Source organism: Ixodes scapularis, unplaced genomic scaffold (genome assembly GCF_016920785.2).
Source record: "Ixodes scapularis isolate PalLabHiFi unplaced genomic scaffold, ASM1692078v2 PGA_scaffold4__175_contigs__length_147842914, whole genome shotgun sequence".
NCBI lineage: Eukaryota > Metazoa > Arthropoda > Arachnida > Ixodida > Ixodidae > Ixodes > Ixodes scapularis.
In genome coordinates, this window is record NW_024609879.1 from 133,232,407 (window position 1) to 133,251,007 (window position 18,601).

General features: G+C 46.7%; 1 protein-coding gene across 1 annotated transcript in view; it reads left to right on the forward strand.

Moving 5' to 3' along the window:
* Positions 1-18,308, forward strand: part of LOC115316462 (cyclin-dependent kinase inhibitor 1B) — a 28,027-nt gene extending 9,719 nt beyond the window's left edge. The window contains exon 3 of the mRNA XM_029975822.4: positions 13,361-18,308. The gene's annotated coding sequence lies outside the window, so the exon portion shown is untranslated. The remainder of the gene's footprint in view (positions 1-13,360) is intronic.
* Positions 18,309-18,601: the final 293 nt, after the last annotated feature.

Genomic DNA, 18,601 nt, shown 5'->3' on the forward strand with positions numbered 1-18,601 from the left:
AAGTTGGGGGGGGGGGGGGGGGGGGGGGGTTAAAGCTTGCGGAATACATTGTCAAAAAGTAGGAGATGTAGTACTTTTACACCCCTTGGTCCCATATATAACGCCTGAAACTTACATTTCGTCGTTCGGTCCACCGACGTCGAACTGATGGCAATTTTTACGAGCGGCTTGGTGGCTGTGTCCTATAACCATAATAATAACAACAATAAAAAAAAAAAAAAAGCTCTTCCAGCAGGGTCGACAAAACCTGGAGGGGTTTCTTGCAGTGTTTAATCCGTACATTGGCTGTATCACTCGACTGTCAAGTTGCTCGTGGTAGTTGGTGTTGTCGGTCCCACGTCACTGGACAGAACGTTGAATTGTAGTTTTGGGGGTGTTATATATCGGACAAGGGGTGTAAATACTACACTCCTTATTTCCGAGAGTGCACAGAACCCAGGAACGCTGAACTCAGTGATTCACCCCGGCCCGTTGCGGTCTGTCTGGACGAGCATTGTACCGGCGTGCGGTCGTGTATCACTACTGCGTGATGCACTTTAAAGGCCCTGCAGGCAAGCAGTCGTATACCGCACCGGCTGAATTTATCGTACCGGAGAAATGAGACGCCCATTGCGGCCGATTAATTCCCCCCCCCCCCACACACACACACAGAGACACTGTTTATACATACATGCATCCCAATTACTTCTGGCCTACGAATCAACAGAAAAGGAGTACGAAAAATATTTATCCTTCCTTCGACTTTTGCCACCGTTCAGATAACCTCTCCTGGTGTATCTCAGTCTTTCCAGCGTCCAATTTCTACCAGCTGTCCTTAAACCCCAATGCCGTATACTGAACCGCTGCGGCAACTGCGGGGTGGAGTCCTTTACGATTAGAGTATGAAGCGCTCATTTGTCTGATCCTTTTGTCCACACACACCGTATCTATAGCGTTCATATTTAGCTCTGTACATCTTAGTTCGCACCTCCCTCTTTCGCTCTTCCACTTGCTGCAAAGGAGAGAACGATGCAGCGGAATACACACTGTGACGTCACCAGTATGTAGGACAGACTCGTCCCAGGATTAACTCGTCACCCTGCACTCGTTGTTACCTCAACAAAAAGGAAGCAAGAAGCAAAAGCGAAAAGAAAAGTATGTGCAAGAGCTATTGCAAGAATTAATTTTAACTTAAAAATGAACAAACAATACTTTTGGCGTTTGAAACGTGCACGCTTTGATAACACGACAAATGAATAATCTTAAATGCGCATACAAGTATCTGAAATCATCGCATCAAGGAGGAAAATTAATAACGCGTCCTAACGTGTCGAACCTTTTTCTTTTTTTTTTTCTGTTACGGTTTTTGGCGAATTGTTTTAGGGACTGTATTTTGATTTGAAGAGTAGGGCGCTAAATAGATGAAATACAATGCCCGTTCGAGTACTTTCTGGCTCGTTCGCAATTTTAAACGATTTCCCAATTACGTTACTAAGCGCACAAAAAAAAGTTTATTTTTTATTTTTGTTTTATTGAAGTTGCATTGTGCGTTTATGTTCGTGTAAGTACGTACTTCGACGGCAGCTTAATTAACTCGTCACTCCGGGGGTGTTGAGAAACTTCCCGTTGCACCCAGGTGCAGCAATGCAGCAAAATACAGTTGGAACGCGAAGCTCGGAGCATAAAGCTGGGGCGGATGACGCAGCGTACTTCTTTTTTTCCTTGAAATAGACGCGACCTTTCTTTTATGATATATAATGTTTAAACATAACGTGGTATGTTGATTTATTGACGAATCCATACCATGAATTGACTCAGGTTCCCGACTTGAGGGATAGTTGGCGGGGCAACGCTAGTTGCGTGACGGGTCATATAAGATTGACTGGTTGTAACCCCTGTTTTATACATACCCACACGGTGTTTACAAACGGGTCAGTTTTTGTCCAGACTCGGTGCGTGTGCACTGGCCCCCTGCGCAGGGATCAGAATCGCGCGAAGCGTCCGCGCGGAAAACAGCACCACCGCAGCGGCGGGGACGTCTTGCTGTTATGAGTCATCATGCGCCAAACTGCAGTGCCCCAAACCATAAATAATATGTCGATGTTTTGGTCGCCCCGTTTTACTTCTGCCACGGTGTCTCCCTTGGAGCACATACAAAACTTGAAAGTATAAAACAGAGAGGACGAGGACGGGAACAGGACATCTTTCATGAAAGATGTCCTGTTCCCGTCCTCGTCCTCTCTGTTTTATACTTTCAAGTTTGTATCTATTAACCAACACGCTCGTTTTCAACTGTATCCCTTGGAGCACTTGGTCTACAAGGCGAAAGCTACCGGAAGAATCACGACGACTGCTTGCCTGTTGACTGAGTTTGGAGAAAAACACGTGGCCAGATATTGCAACCAAGCAAGCCAGCCAGGTCGGCGGAGCCGCCGTCGCCTTGTCTACCACGACCAGCAGGACGAAAAAAAAAAAAAAAATGCACCATGCTGGTTTTCGTGTGTTGTTGCTGGGAGGAGGGGGGGGGGGAGCTCTATTTTCTGCTGGCGTCTTCTTTCTTGCCCTTCTCAACCTGCTAACGGGGAGGAGTTGTAAGATGGGGGGATACGAGAAGCAAAAGCTCCCCCCTTGAGTAAAGACCCGGGGTAGGGTGGCTGGCTGCGTCGACTGCGGGGAGATTTTGGCGCCAAAACGGCAGCTGGCGTCTCCTTCGTCCACCTGGTGGCTGGAGCCGGGGAAGACGGTCTCCTTGCCTTTTTGTTTCTTGCTTCTCTTCCTCCTCACCTCCTCTCTACGGGACTACGCATAACAGCACTCTTTCCTCCTCCGTTTCTGAGTCCCCCTTTCTTTAGTGGGGCAAGGTGGGGGAAAGGGGTTTGTTACGTTTAGTATTGGTATACACCAGGGGGAGGGGGCTGCTGGGAGTTGCAGAGACGTCGGAGGGGGAGGGGTAGCTGCTCAAGGCCGTCGTCCTTTCCACTCTGCCTCTCTTTTTTTCCTGTCTCGCTGTGCTTTTGCGAGGCTCTTGTTGTGCCCTCCTTTTCGCTTTCGCTCCTCTCCTCTTCTACTGCACTGCGTTGTTGCGCGCTCGCACCACCTTTTATTGGCAGAGCTTGCGGGCGGCAGGTTGCCTAGGCGACGGTCGGTCTTGTCGCCAGCACCTCCTAGACAGCAAGGCCGAAACGCTGCATTTCTACGTCACCTAGAAGGGGCCAGTGCGGGACACGGATTGAATGCGAGTGCTGCGTTGGTAGGGATTGGTGTACAGTCTCCCCCGAACTTCCCCCTTTGTCGGTGACGTCGAAAATTTAGTACTATGGCTTTGCTGTGTACGAGGGGTTGTTGTCGCGCGCTGGCTCGTGCTGGACGTAATTACCCTGATGCTCAAGTGTTTTTTTTTTCTCTATAATATAGGGAAAAAACAGCAGCAACAACCAGTGATATCACTTGAGCATATTTGTATGAACTGAAGGGCATAGATGTAATGAAACAAAATGTCATTACATGACGTCTGGTTGGAACAGTCGCGTTGGTTGCGTTCACACATTTGCGTTAATTACGTTCGCAGCAACCACAACGACCGGAACACCGGCCAGTGTTGTGCAAAGAGCACCCCCATACCTTTCCAGCTCCATTCCGGTGAATTAGCGTTTCCGATAATTCCACTCCATGTAACACCTATAGGACACTGGCCTATTCCCATTCCTGTAATGATCGAACCGCTGCACCCGGTTCCTCCAATTCCTAAGCGTGAAAAAATGATTATACATCGCGTTGCCGCCAAACGCAGCTCGAAGCCGATGCTGTCAAACAGATTGACAACTGCGAACATATGCAAAACGCGTTTCCTACGCACTGACTCTACACTAAGCCGGGTGGCGGTCGCCCAAAGCACTTGGTGGTACTCGGAGGCACTGCAGACATCGATGTATATCACAGAAACGTGAGCCAGTCAGGACATTTTTGACTCTGCGCGCGCTTCTGGAGTGAGAAGACCTGCATCCGAGAAAGGCGGGCAGAGCGACTTCGTCCCTGCCTCGTGGCCTTTGACTGGCGGTCTAGCGCGTGTGGTCACGACAGTCACGTCTCACGGCGCCAGGAACGACATCTTGTTCGCCTACAACTAATCAGTTTTTGGTTGCTTCACTGAGGGAGCCACTTTCATCCTTCCGCTTTCAACTTTATTGTTTTTCTCCAGGGCAGAGGGGGAGGAAGAAAAACAACAGACTGTTGTCGCTTGACAGAGTTTCTCCTGCCCACCTGGAGCAAGAGAAACTATTTTACATACTATAGTCATCCGTACAACAAAGTTTACGAATATTTTTTACGGGTCGAAGGTCCCATCTAAAATAGCCACAAATAAAACTAGAGAAACAAAGAACGAATATCCTTTCTGCTCAAACTCATCAAATCCGTGCCAAACCTATGTGTACTTTTATAACAATAGGCAACGAGAATTGCAGCATCTGGACTGTAACCTGTTCTTTAGCGTGCTTCGAATGCCTCGTGCGTGCTTCCGTGCTTCGAATGCCACATGGCAATGAGTTCAAGGGTAAACCGCGGTCGCAGACTCTCTTTCGTATGATGTATGAGCAGGCGATTTTTTTTTTTTTTTAGCTACTCCCAACTAATTGTATTTTCAGAATCCCCGGCTTAACCTTCTCCGGTATGCTATTTATATTTAGTATTTCGAAATTCATTATAATTATTGTAAAATTGGCAATTGAAAATGAAGCGAAGACCAGCGTTCAAATATACCCGCCCTTTTCACTGCCGTAACGTCAGTGGCGGCCAAGCTTGCCAGTCGAGCGAGCAGCCTAAACAATTTACTACGCCAATCATTTGTTCCGTGCTGGAGCGCGACCGGGTACGGGAGCGAGCTTCCAAAGCATTCATTTGACGCCATGAAACTGCCTAGAATCACTTGTGAACCATTTCTGCAGTCCACAGAGTGAACCCCTGCTCTTTGCTGGCGTCACCTTTTTTCCTTATTGCCAGTAGAGACTTCCAGTTTGAAAAACACGGTGAGGACTAAATTTGTAAATTAAATAACTTCGCGAAAAAAAAAAGAACATTTTGACTCTATATTTGAAATACATTTTAGCGATGTTCGTTGGTCTGTTTAGCGAATTTTCATGCAAATCGGGGACCGTGAAGAAATCCTTGGAGAGCCACTTTGACCCTGCACTTGCGTTAAAGGGATACTCCACCGATTTTTTGAGCTACCTCAACTAACTATATTTTCTGACTCCCCGGCCTTCAGCCTTTCCGGTATGCTATTTAGCATCGCGAAATTCATAATAGGTATTGTGAAATCGGCAAATGAAAATGGTGCAAAAACCAATATTCAAATATTCGCGCACTTTTCAGTGCCGTGACGTCAGTGGCAGGCAGGCTTGCCAGTCGAGCAAGTACTCTAAAAATAGAATATGCCAATCATTTGTTCCGTGCTGGAGCGCGGATACGGGAGCGAGCTTCCAAAGCACTCATTTGACACCATGAAACTGCTTCAAATCCGTTGGGAACAACTTCTGTAGTCCAAAAAGTTAACCCCTGCCTTCCACTGACGTCACTTTTTCATTGTTGCCAGTAGAGACTTTCAGTTTGAAAAACATGGTGAAGACCAAAACTGTAAATTCAATAACCGCGAAAAAACAATATTTTGACCTAATATTTGGGATACTATTTTAGCAATGTTTGTTGGTTAGTTTAGCAAAATTTCAAGCAAATCGGAGACAATGAAAAAAACGGGGACGAATATGCTTTGAAAGAGCGACGAATTTTGCCCGGCGCCTCTCTTTGCTCTGCACGTGGCGTCAGTAGAGTGGCTGTTCCGTCGCTCGCGAAGCGAGCGTTCAGCCTTTAGGATCTAGCTGACGATCGACGGACAGAACTGGTGTAGGAGCCGAGCCCATTCAATTCTCACTCCATTCCGATCGAAAGGCATATAATTCCAGTCCTCCCTGAGCAGCGCGACCACCATCCCATATTCCATTCCTCGGTCGCGGAAGTGTGGAATGACGATTCCGGAATCATTCCGTACTTCGGAGTGGCAACTCCGCGGAGCGCTGACACGGGCACGGCCGTCACTCATGATTGCTTCACGGAGCTACCTTTTGCGTTACAATGCTTCCTGCCTCGTTGTGTACGGCAAACAGTTGTCCCGCGGAAACTTTGTTGTTGCTGCCCTTTGCGTCGTTCCGAATGTGCAACCGCCCCTCAGCTGTCTGAACAGGGCCTCAGAGCTACACAGAAAGCATGGGAACAGCAGTTACCGGCGCGCAAGTGTTCGCCGTATACACAACGCGACAAGCGGTGCAAGACATCACTTTGTGAGAAGAATCGCTGTTATCCCGGTGTTGATATACCGCTTCTACCCCTTTTGGTTGCTTGCAAACGCAGCTGACGCAAATACCGCCCCCCGACTGTCTTACGGGAGTTGGCAATTGTTGGCCATCTTGATGGACATATTGGCGATGGCCATCTTGATGGCCATTTTGAATCCCGTCACTTCCAGTGGGGACGAAAACATTGCTTTGCCGTCGCCACGCCAATAGAATACATTTAGGATATTAGCGTAACCGTCACCCATTCTCGTTTCTCTCCTATTATTATTAATATTATTATTTTTTTACTATTTGCAGTTCGAAATGGTTTTATTATTATTTTTTCGTCACCCATACCGGATATGTCTGGCTAAGTGAACGGAAAAGGTGTATACGACCGGAAAATTCGAATTTCCGGGTTTTAAACCCGGCACGCGGAGGGTTTTACCATTTCTGGATGACGGAAGAAGCGTTTTCTGAGATTTCAGACAAAGCGTCCAGACAACTCGTCACGTGGAAGCTTATTAGCATATTTTGTGGCTGTGGTCCGCAGAGTCGCTCTGATCACGCTCTATACCAAGTCCTGCCCGGAAAGCCGTTGGAATTTCTAATGCGGGAATCGTTCGACGTCTCGTTAGATGGCCGAAGAGCGCGAGGGTCGGTGGACGCGCCGTGGGAAGCCGTGTGTGTCTTTGGCTAGAGACGCGAAGACCGGTTCGCGTGAAAGAGTCCTGCGGTTTTTTCGGGCCCGTGGTCCGGTCCTAGAGTTGCTCGGACCTGCTTCGGCGGCCCGCTCGCGCCTCGCCTTTACTGCCCGTTGGTCTATGCGTCTCGCTAAACGACCCGTCGAGTCCTTTCTAATAGGTTCTTCCGCGGGTCATTCAAGTCGAGCCCCGTTTCGCTGTCGTCTCACCGTCGACGTTTCTTTGACGACTGAGTTTAGGTGCGTTGCGCCGTCGCGATGAATGGAACGCGACCAGTTGAAAGGAAGCCCGGCAACCTTGTTTCCAGCGATTTTTAAACTCGCGTGGCGGTTGCGTGGGAACTTAACCAACACTTTGGATTGCACTGTGTAGACGTCCGATAATAACGATTTCGATATCTTGAGATCGGGTCGATTTCTTTTTTTTTTTTTTTTGAAGCGAGACAGTGTATCGATACAACTTTCGATGTTTTATACTTATCGCTTTTGTAGTCACGTATATGTGGTGCCCTTTCGGAAGGTCGGGCCCATCCAGCTGCAGATACAGGAGTGTATAGACTTCTCGTTAAATTGCCCAAGCACCAAGTGGCGTGCGGGAGTGCATAGTGGTTCCGTGCGCTGCGCGTGCTGCTTTCTTGAGCAATAGCGGTTCTAAAGCAAAATAAGAAAGAAAAAAGGAACTTAAGACAAATGGCACTTTGCGCGCGCGTTTTTTGACGCTTTATTTTCGTTATTCACTTCGAGTCTTTAGATAAGGTGAGCACGTGCAGCGTTCTTCTTGGCGCTTGGACGATTTGGCCAAGTATCTTTTGGCGTAAGAAGGCGGTGAACTGGGCCAGTTGGTTGCCGTTATACGTTATACATGATGGGGAAAACAGCTAACGAAGAAGAACAAACACGAGTATACGAATTAAGCGGACTACGAAGAACAAACAGCGTTGTCCTGTCGTGTTTGTTCTTCTTCATAGTCGGCATTTTCTGAGCTGTTTCTGCGCTTTGGCTGCGCGCGCACGCTCGAAGATCACGGTATTCCGTCCGAAGCACCATCGAAGGTATAGGCAGGCAGCTCGTGGTGGGAGGCGGTGCAGTTCTCGTCGTGTCAGCGACCGTACAAAAACGTTCGAGCCAAGACATCTTGTTCACAAAATCCAAGACGAGACAGAGGGAACAAGTTCTCTTTTAGCCACGATTTCCGCACACAAGCACAAAAAAGGCCGCCGTATGGTCAAAATGTGACCGGAAGTTGAAAAACGCGAGGCTCTTCCGTCCGCCCCTCTCTTATGGCGCGTTCACACTGGAAGCGGATCCGCGTTCGCGAAGCGGATCCGCGCGTTCTCAACCGCAAAGCGGCTAGGATCGAGCGGTTGGAGCGCGTTTTTGCCAACCGCTTCGGGACCGATTTCTCCCAACCGCTTTGACGAACCGCAAAGCGGCAACCAATCACAACGCGACACTGACGTTGCTGACGTGACGTCAGTGACTTTCGAAACAAGATGGCACCTGTCGCTGGTGAGGCGTCCAAGGCACTCTAGTCCTAGCGCTGTAGTCTTAGCTTTTGACAAATCATCGGAGAAACTTGATGTTCACGTCCGTCACTTGAATCCACCGCGAAAAGAACTGACTCGTAATTTTAACGGGCTTCGCACTGGTGACTTGGTTCGGGTAAGAGTTTTTTTTTATTATTCCTGGTGCACAGCCCACGCTCGCTGCCTTTTCGATAGAACGTCGGAGCCCGCCCCTGATCGACCGAAATGTCAGCTTTTCTACCCTCTAGGATAGTCGCGTGAACTATTGAAAGCTTTCGACACCGTGCATGACCACCACGAAGGCCGATAGAGACGTTGTGAGCTTGATTGCGTAGCCAAGGCACTACCGCGGTGGAGGGCAGGGTACCTGCGCTAGCTCGACCTGTAACATCTACTACTAATAAAACAAATAAAGGGAACCTGCTCAAGGACTAAAGTGTACGTACGAGACAATGCAGAGGTAATCCATAAGGCGTTTATTTGAGCTTAATGTCAAACAAACAGTAGACTCGATCGACGAGCGAGTGACGAAAGGAGAGAACCACCGAAGCCACGACCGGCTAGCACCGAACACATTCCCCCGCACCACGGTCCACCCCACCACTCACAACTTCGAAAATGATAAGAGCGAACAACGACGAGGGGGGGGGGGGGGGGGGGGGGGGGGGTACTGGCCCTCTATCCCGAAAACAAGGTCAGCTATTCATGCGGGAAAGGTCCACTTCGAAGAAAAGGTCGGGGGCATCCTGTTCTGAGTCAGCAAGGCGCGCCTAGCTGGGCTTTGCTTGTGGGCGAAGTCGAGGGAATCACAGGAGAGTTTGGCGGGTCCATGCTTCTTTTTTCGCTGCCTGAACTCGAGATGCGCGCGAACATCCCGGAGAAAATATTCCGAGTGCCAAAATAGCAAGACTTTGGCTTTGGATCTTGAATTAAAGTGGATTTTGGATTGTAAAACAGGGTTGCCAAACGCAAGTCTCAAAAGATCACGCGTGATCGCCGAGAAACCGCCAGCCGCCTCTCGGTGTGTCTGAACGGGGTCGCTAGCGAACCGCTTCCGCGACCGCTTCGCGAACGCGGATCCGCTTCCAGTGTGAATGCGCCATTAGGCACTAGCCGACTTCCTGACCGCCAAACCCGCCGCGGCATATGCGGGCGCGCGCGCACACCTTACATACACCGAGCCAAGACTACTTTCCAACAGCAAACACAGATAGGCGCGTACGCGCAAAAATAAATAAATAAAAAAAAAAGTGATCGAAATATTGTAAAAAGAAAGAGGGGTGGCAGTCAGGTCTGTGCCGAAGATACAACGGAACGCTGCTGGTGGCGATGGTGTGCGTGCGTGCGTGCGTCTGCCAAACAGCGCGGAGGGGTTGAGAAACAACGCGCCCCCTCTCTGCTTTTTAGATGCGGGTTTGTGTTGCGGGCGCGAGCGAGCGGGTGCGTATGCACGGGCGGAAGTCGGGTAGTTCTTTCCTTACTTCCGGTGCGTCGTTTCCGGTTTCCTCCGGCGCCGGTCTAGGCTGGGCCATCGACCGCATGTTCGTCGTTCTTTGCGACGGAGAACTTATTGCGCTGTCTGGGTCTCCTTTATATATATATATATATTTTTTTTTTTTCATTTAATGAACCGTCTACAGTTGTTCCGGCAATATTTTTCGCGCGCCTTTCATTAAAAACTCGTAATGAAAAAAAAAAAAAAAATAAAAAGAAGGGAAGAGAAAGTCGGTTATTGTGTTGGGCAAATGAATGACAGCCGAGGCACGCAGCGCGGTCTTCTGCACGCGGAAAAGACACACATGCTTTTCCGTCCTCGACAAACGTTCTAACAGTTCGCGACAGAGCAAAGCAATATTATACACGAGCTTCCTAACACCCAATCAATGCCGAGGAAGTCGCACTTCGGAATCATGACGATCGGCAGGCAATGGCGTCTGCTCAGCACAAACACCAAGATGGCGGCGTCCACAATGATAGCGGGGAACTGAGTGCCGATACTCTAAGCGTAGCTCCTTTTAGTGGCTCTAGACACAATCACTCTCCAATTACGTAGATTCGGAAATATTTGGAAAACGTGTGAACATTAATTAGGTTGTCGCGTGACGTCCAAATTATGTTACCTTTTAAATTTAGCGGCCAAACTATTCCCGATAAATGTAATGGGGAATTATACTACGTAACTCTAAGGTGTCACGTAACGAGTGTGACGTCACAGGGTCTCGTGACGTCACAATCGCTTGCACGGAAAGAAATACCGTGTGCGGTTCTCATTCTGTACTGAATAATGGCGATATTCGTCCAATCATCTCGTGGCAGGTCCTGGCCAAAGTTGTACCCTCGTTTTGGCCACCAGCCGCGCTATCTGGCAGCCGACCGTAGATCATAATTGTTAACATTAATACAATTATAAAAAGAATTCTGAGACTAGTTGTTTTGGCCTTGTGTTAAATAGAGGTGACGCGAGCCGCGGTGCCATTTAAAGGATCCAGTGCCGTATACAGATCTGTCCATCCATCCCCTTCAGATAACTGGCTTAGATCTGAATAGAGATAAATATTGGGATTACTAAAGGGTAGACAGACGACCCCCTCTCCAGGTAGAGGAGGCCTTACATGGTTGAGTTTGGGCTCTCTAGGTTAGCCCCGTATAGACCAACACGCGGCCCTGACGTCACGCAGCTGCGGTGGCGCTGTCGACGGCACTGCGCATGCGCAGACGCTTCGCGTTTTGCGAATTCCGTTTCTGCGCACGCGCAGTGCCCACACCCGGTGTGGGCAAAAGCGGGCTTGTTTGTAAACAGCGCGTCGGTCTATAACGTCACGCCGCGAGTCGCTCTATTAAAGTTCTTAGCCTCCCTGTTTCGAGGTTTTAAGTTGAAATTGATATTAAGAACATCAGCTTGGTGGTTCGAGGCAATTAAAAGTTATCAGCCGAATGCATATCCCTCCGCCTATCCGTGACGACGCCTCCTGTTCGCTGCCCTGAACCTGGAGGAAAGTTTGGGCTGACGAAGGGCGTCTCTCGCCACATGTAGTGGGGTTCTTTCGTGGTTCAGTTTTTTTTTAGGATGCCGAAGTTATCTCCCCAGTTGACATGAGGCCGCTTGTCGCTCTCTATTTGTGCATGTGTGTCAAAAATCTTTTTATTTTTTTTGGTTGGCGTGGTATATGGGCGACGGTGGCGCCACATGTGGTGCAACGATGAACTGACGCGGTGTATCTACTTTTACGACCAACATCACCGGTGCCACCCCCGCTAAAAATAGGCACAACTCGCGGATGAAGCGACGGGAACCGGGACAGCAGAGCGCATACCCTGCATGTGCACGTTGCACACGTGCGCACGCACGCGCGCGCACATATGCACATTTGGGTGCACTGACGGCTCTATATCCAGTCGTCAGCTGCGTCCTTCTTTGAGTAAGCGGCTTTGAGAGAAGTCATCTTTTTCCTCTTTTTTTTTTTTTTTAATTCCTTTTTGCTTTTGTTTGTGACGCATATCCTTGGACTGGTCTTGGTGGGGTCACATGACTGTCACATGTATGTCTCTCTCTGTAAGGAATCGTGGGTGCGTGATCTTAAAAACCTTCCTCTCGTTATTTTTTTTTTTCTTCGTAGAGATACGTGCGCGTAACTCTTAAAAAAATGAATGCTTTTATTTTATTTTTTTTTTTTTTCTGTGCTTTGCGATTTTGCGTTGTGTATGTATGACAGCCTTCCGACTCATCTGGATGTCGAAAATATTCGCTTTGTAAGTTTTTTTTTTTTTTTTATTTCTTTAGATACGTGGCATTTCCGTTTCCGGTGCCGAGAGAGTTTGTTTGACGCACTCGATCGCTAGTTCCGACCGACATTCTTAGAATGCTCGCCGAACTTCAGCAAAATTCTTCGGCGTCTTTTGTTGTTGTTGTTTTTTTCATTTCGGTTAACATTTGGTCGGCGTTTTTACTGTGTTGTTTTGCAAGCGCTCGTGTCTGTGTCTGCCTGTACGCGGTTGCGTATGTGTTTTCAGTGGTTTCGTTTGTTTGTCTCTACGTACTTCTTTGACGGAAAACAAATGACCTCTATTGCGTCCGCTGGATCGTGTACACATCGCGACACCGTTAGCGCGAACACGACATCGGCGCATTTTCGCGTTTTACTTCTAAATAGTATTAGCGAGCACGAAATTTTATCGCTTACATTATAGAAGAAAATTAGTTCTTTCCGTAGCAATAATAACCTGGATGATATCCCTTGGTTTCAAAGAGAAAAACTGAAAAAACCGGCGATCGCTTGTTCGCGCTAACAGTGTCGCGCTCTGTACACGCTGTGCAGCTGCAGCCTTTATCTCCATTGCACTGGACGAGTGCAGTGGAGACAAAGGCAGCTAGCCTCAGGTCTACCCACTAATCCTTCCAATCAGAGCACGGCGTTCTGATGTCCACTCGCGCTCTCGTCTTCTCCTCCCCCTCAGTTCCGCCATCTTGCTTTTGGTGTGGGTAGATCGTCTGCTAGTCAAGCATTGCTGAGGCCGTGGGTACGCTTCTGCATTGCTTGGCAAGCAGACGAACTATCCACACCGGTAGCAAGATGGCGGCGCCCTGCGGAGGCCACACTTTGCAAAACCTGTGTGCGCCGCCAATGTTCGAAACTCTGACCATGTTATTAGAAACGAATGCCGTGTCAGCGTTCGGCGTGTATTCGGGGTCCGGTTGGACGCTTCGAAGTGATGCCCAAAACGAGGCGACTGCCATTGTTGCTTGATGAGGTTTTTGACCGTGGGTGCTGCCTACATCGCCTTTAACCTGCGTTTTTTTTTTTTTTTTTTTCGTTTTTGTTTTGCAGTGTGCAGAAAGAACAAGGAAGCAACGCTTAGCGGGGAGAATTGCTGCGGAGTCGTCGTCTTGCTTGCGGATGGATGCCTCGCTTCTTCGGTCACCCGGTTCTCGTGTTTCAAGATGGCGGCGAAGAGAAGACCACTCCCCCCTCCAGGTCCAAGCGGCGTCCGCGAATCTACTAGTCTGTCTGTCTGTGGGGACACCACTCTATATGGATTTCGGACGAGAGAGAAAGTACGCGAGAGAGTAGAATTGAGATGAACAGAACGTTTTGAAAAATGTGAAAAATATTATACTCCGATATGTTTATATCAAATGGTATCTGTTTCAATAGACCCTTTTCCGAGAGTGCGCGCCATCTACTAGCGACTGGGCCGGTTACCCGGGAAACGAGACAAAAGAGGAAGAGAGAGAGAAAAAAAAGCCTGAAGGTGAGAGAAGCAGGAGAAATAAAAGGGCACAGGGAAAGCGGAAGATGACAACTGAACGCGTAGCACTCGCCCAGCGAGAGAAAGAGGGGGAGAAAAGAAAGGATGTTTTCCGTTATTTAATTACTATAAATTAATTATATTCTTCTTATGATCTCAGGGCTCCCTAACGGTAGGTGTATGTTCAGTGGGAGGGAGTCCGCACACATTTATTATGCTAATATTATGTATTGTCGTCTTCTAGCTGGCGATTTGTTTTTTTCCCTTTGTGTACCTGAAGTAAAGTAGGTATCGCTTGTTTCTTTTTTTTTTTTTTTCGTTTCGGGGAGATGTAAGCGAATTCACGAGTTCCTACGTAATAAGCAAAACACTTTCTAAGATCTCAAATAACACCTGGAAGGGCGGTTGAACCACCGGAATGATAGTGGATATATACATATATAAATATATACTGTGTATAAAAAAGTACTACTGTGGTGGCACCGGTTTTTGTTGGTTGGTGAAGGAAAAACAAAATGTAACAAGAGAAGTGCTGATCAGTGATGATCTCGATTGTTTTTTTTTTTTTTTTTTTTTGCTTTGCTTTGGCGCCAATTTTCGAGAAGTGACCTCGTTTTGGGGAAACGTACATACTGTCTGTGGATTGTTGGCGATCCTTGAGCATTTTGTTCAGGAAGAACAATTACATGGGTTGGTTTCGTTGTTTTTTTGTTTTTTTTTCGCTCAATTTCTGAGGTTAGTACGAGTCGTGCTGTTTTATCGTCTTTAAGTGGCGTCACCTTATGCCCCCCTTCCCTTTCCACCCACTTTTTTCGTTTAAATTTGTGAATCACACCCGTCTATTGGTTGTCTACAGAATCGCTATAAAACTTGTCACATCAAAAAATACAGTTTTTACGGTGTTTGACGTTGCCCTTACAATGCTTGGTTGTCTTAAGAATGCCCTTTGCCTTTGAAATCTGTACATTTTGCTACCGTTACGAATAACTGATACTAAAATCACCCGCGGGCGTCTTAATTCTCCTCATAGAGGTGGAACTGTGTAATGCTACGCGATAAGGCGAACTTTTTATTTAGTTTTTTTTTTTTTTTGAGGTGATAACGTTTGTAGTAAATGATATTACGCGCTCTGTAAAAGCCCAGAATGTACCTTTTTGTTTATCTTTTTATAAAGACGGCAATATGCGGTGGAAGCTCAAACTGCGTTTGGCATCTGGAAAGAGGAGGCACGCTACATTTTTTTTGCCTTCTCCGGGACTCATTTAGAGTCGCGGAGCAGGCGGCTGTTGAGGTAGCGCAGCTCTTCTTCTGTACGCCAACGGTAGTTCGAGATTTCGCCGCTGCATCAGGGGGCCTGGGCATGCGCAGAACTCTTCCTGGGAAGAAGGTCCGTTGTGAAGCCGTTCCGCCAGACACTTGACCTCAGTGCTGGACGACATGTGACATCACCTGGAAGGCAAAATTGTGAAACAGGACTAGTAGACAGTCACCTAATGACGCAGCAGTCTTGACTCTGAGCCACCACTTCCTTGTAAGGAATAGCCCGTCGCACTTTTCTTTTCAGACTTGTTAATTTTTTTTTTTTGCGATGTCATGCGGTTTAGCACAGGGCTCATCCATTAAATCGTTTTTCTTTTACACTTTGGGTTTGCTCGGAGCTAGTATACTGGGAAAGTTTGGCAGTGCCTTTTTTGAAATCCTACACGGTCTGTCCGGCAACGGAAAAAATCTAACCGCACCTGTCCGCCATTTTGTTTCACTGGCCGGGTTGGGAAGCTGAGGTTTCTCGGTGGAACAGTACGAAACATTGAAGGCATCTTGTGCTCTTTCGAAGGTCATACATACACTGAGGTCTCCCGGTATAACTGAATCTGGGTTCGCTCGGAAGAAAAATCAGTTTGCTTATAAATATATGGATGTCGGGAACCTTTGTCACAACCTGGAGTGCGACTGGTGTCGGCGACCCTTCGAAGTTTTGAAAGAAAAATTCGACGAAGCCTGACTTTTTTAAGCAGTGTTGCCCGATTGCCGCACAGTTGTCTTCTCAATCGAAGGAAACTATATATGCGATAATTTGTTGGACATATAAAAGCATGATTACCAGTGCTTACACAATATTACAACAAACATAAAAAAATTATGATAGAGTTCATTCGTCCAAATGCTGCACCGCTCTTTCGCCAGGCGGCGCTAGCTTGTTCTTAATGTACACATATGCGCATAACTGTCGAGCTCCTATCGAAATTCTACCGAACTTGGAGTTGAAAGTTCGAAGAAGTTAAACCTGGTCGAAACTCTAGCCTGGCAGGGGTTCCAGACATCACTAATTGACAATTCTGCGAAGAATTGGTACGTTGTGCGGTCGCAGTCATGTTTAAGTGGAGCAAGTGCTAAGCCTAACCCTGGAATAGCTTTGGTACTTTTTTTTTTGTTCTATGTGCTCGTGCATGATTCTGCACAAATATAAACGTATTTATCTCTGTCACATCACCTTTGTTCGTTCACATGAATTTGCCCCAGTGTTATTGTGCTTTCGTTTTTATTTTCCAAATCAAAAGTCCTTCCCCGGTGCTCCTGTTAAATGTGAATGTGACTGTACATATATCTCTTCTTCTCAGTCTGTGAAGACATGGGTAAAGAAGTAACCACCAAATTGTTGAAATTTACTTCGTCTGTCGCCTCAATGGGTCAAAACATTTTCGTGTTACTCGGCGTAAGAAAATGGCGTCTATTTTTATTTTTTTTTTGGTTTAGGTGATGGGTACAGTGAGAGGAAACAAGGAAAACCTCGCAAAATGATCTCGAACATTCTGTTTCTTTTACTTGTACAGTTCTTGTTTTCACCTTTTTTTTTTTTTAATTTAAAAACCTTCCTCACATTTGCCACTGGTTTCTCGAACCCTCACGTGATCGCACGGTTTTTGGGGGCCAGTTCCTCTGTTTCACCCGCCAACCGGCGCAAGTTTTCGCCGCAACACTGGGACAGGTGGCGCAAGACGCCGCCCGATTGAAAGCTAGGTTTCGGCCGTATTCATCCATCCATTTGTGTGAATGGATGGATGCGTGATTACGTCTTCCCCAGCTCACGTTTTCTCCACTCAGTGGCGTCGCCTTCCTCAAGAGTAGCGTAGAGAGCCCAGATTGAAAGAGTGGGTCAATCTACGCGAACCATGGGGGGAGCGGTTGCAGTTTAATGGCGGACGACGCCTGCGGAGATCGGTCGCGACTGCGCATGCTCTTCGTTTTTTGCGTGGAAAGGAGGAAAGCAGGCGGGAAGGCGGCAACGTTCGCAGACGACCAACGCTTTTTGGCACCTCCTTGCAGACGCGGCCCATAAATCACGTGACCGCTCCCCCCCCCCCCCCCCCCCCCTCTCCCGGATCGAGCAGCTGTTATGAGTTTCGGATGCATTACACAGAATGAAAAGCAGGTATGACAACGGATAGAGCTTCAAGTATATGTGGAGCCTGGAAAACCTACCCTTTCAAAATGGCCACCCGACAGCGAGTTGTCACAGCCCCCCCAAAACCGTTGCGGCATAGGAAAAAAAGGTGGCGAACCATTTTTTTGTTTGTTTGTTTCTTCTGTAGACTGTTCGGTATGTAGGTCAATGCCAAATATTCAGAACATAGAGGTGACATGTCAAGATTTTTATATAAAAAAGAAGTATAGTGAATCATCCTTCGATTTTTGGCATGTCTTCATTCATGAGAACATTGTCGTGCATTACCTGTATCTCGAGTGGGTTTTTACAGTGATTAAATGCGTAATTTTTTTAGACGGCATTGCTGGAACGTATGGACGACGTGATTTTTGGCACCATGCATCGTTTTGTAATGTAGCAGTAAATACGCAGACTAAAAATGTTTTCGGTGATCAGATTGAGTTGTATACTAATATAAAGGGAGAAAAAAAAAACGTAGCTTTATTTACGCTTGGAAAGAAATTGTTTCTTTTCGGCTGCCGATTTCGTCGAAATGTCTTTTTTTTTTTTTTTTCTCATATAAAACAGAAGTTGTTTCCCGCGTGATTTTATTAATAAAGGAGGTAAAATAATAAATTTATGAATTTTCGAGATCGTTTACGAGGTTCTAACGCCAATAAATTAAAGAAAATTTAATCGACATTTGCGGTTTTAATTTTCTGAAACAAAATCCCGTTTTTTTTTTTTAGATACTGCTGGTTTTTTTTTTTTTTGTTTTTTTTTTAACGCGCTATTACATTGTGGTGCCGCCACCGCCTGTGGAGAGTGCAATAATTAACTGATAATGAAAACATAGATGACGGAAAGTGCTATATCGCAGTAACCTTGTTTCGTAGGACAATGTTTTCTTTTTTTTTTTTTTTTTGGTTTTCGAAAGTTTTGTTAACCAAGTGGACATGGTATCTTCCTTCTGCAGTGTGTGTTCTTTTACAATTGTTTATGATTTTTTAAATTTGATTTGCCGTTTAAAGTGATGCAACAAAATGCGTTCAAAACCAAAATTGCATTAATCGTTTTCACGGCAGCTAAAATCATTACGACAACAAAAAGAACCTTTAATTTTTTTAGTCAATTTCCATTATACATCTCACATTTCATAATTCGTTTCCTTTTCTCAATGGCCATCAGATGTTATTTCTCTGTTCACACCAAATTCGTGTGAAATAGTGAATTACCTACGTTTGTTCCGATTTCGATTTGTTTCATGACTCTTTTGTGAAATTATGCATTACGTTCTGGTGAACGTGAAGGTAAAACATGTATAGAAAGTTTTTACGAATAAAAATCTTCAAAAAACAATTCCCCTTTTTCTTTTTTTAAGTGCGGTTGGGATCCT